Here is a 1,037-nt window from a genome sequence, read left to right as displayed (position 1 = left end):
CCGAGGTCCTATTCCATTATTCCATGCACAATTATTCAGGCGTCGCGCCTGCTTTGAGCACTCTAATTTTTTCAAAGTAAACGTGAGGGTCTCCGCCCACAACCGGTGAAGATCATAGACAGAAGCCCCCTGAACGCTCGGCAGCGAACAGTAACCACCGGTAGGCGGACCGTCCGGCCGGAGCTGAGATCCAACTACGAGCTTTTTAACCGCAACAACTTTAATATACGCTATTGGAGCTGGAATTACCGCGACTGCTGGCACCAGACTTGCTCTCCAATGGATCCTCGTTAAAGGATTTAGAGTGTACTCATTCCAATTACGGGGTCTCAAAAGAGTCCCGTATTGTTATTTTTCGTCACTACCTCCCCGTGCTGGGAGTGGGTAATTTGCGCGCCTGCTGCCTTCCTTGGATGTGGTAGCCGTTTCTCAGGCTCCCTCTCCGGAATCGAACCCTGATTCCCCGTCACCCGTTACGACCATGGTAGGCGCGTAACCTACCATCTACAGTTGATAAGGCAGACACTTGAAAGATACGTCGCCGGGACGAGCCCGTGCGATCAGCCCAAAGTTATACAGAGTCACCACAAGAGACGGACACGAGGCCCGATTGGTTTTGGTCTAATAAAAGCGCTCGTTCCCGAAGGTCGGAGCTCTGCTGCATGTATTAGCTCTAGAATTGCCACAGTTATCCAAGTAGTAAGGTACGATCCAAGGAACCATAACTGATTTAATGAGCCATTCGCGGTTTCGCCTTAATACGGCATGTACTTAGACATGCATGGCTTAATCTTTGAGACAAGCATATGACTACTGGCAGGATCAACCAGGTAACTTCCATCGTTCATACGAACGTTCGGAAAATGCACTCCGAATCCTTACATTTCACGAGTCGCGACATTTTCAGTCGCGGGGGACGCCTCGACTACGGAGGATCCCTCAGTCAATCTCGCTTTTTGTGTAGGTATTCCCCGTGCAATCTACAGAGGTTCTATAGTCTCACGACTTCCCCGACGGCTTCAACGCCGCGGGGCGAG

At 50.8% G+C, this 1,037-nt stretch overlaps 1 non-coding gene across 1 annotated transcript in view; it reads right to left on the bottom strand.

Moving 5' to 3' along the window:
* Positions 1-833, bottom strand: part of LOC129969962 (small subunit ribosomal RNA) — a 1,814-nt gene extending 981 nt beyond the window's left edge. Inside the window, exon 1 of the ribosomal RNA XR_008784711.1 lies at positions 1-833. This exon is cut by the window's left edge and continues 981 nt beyond it. This is a non-coding gene — a ribosomal RNA (small subunit ribosomal RNA).
* Between the last annotated feature and the right edge of the window lie 204 nt (positions 834-1,037).

Source organism: Argiope bruennichi, chromosome 5, assembly GCF_947563725.1.
Source record: "Argiope bruennichi chromosome 5, qqArgBrue1.1, whole genome shotgun sequence".
Classification (NCBI taxonomy): domain Eukaryota; kingdom Metazoa; phylum Arthropoda; class Arachnida; order Araneae; family Araneidae; genus Argiope; species Argiope bruennichi.
Note: the sequence above shows the minus strand (reverse complement) of the source record. Positions and strands in the feature narration are given on the sequence as shown.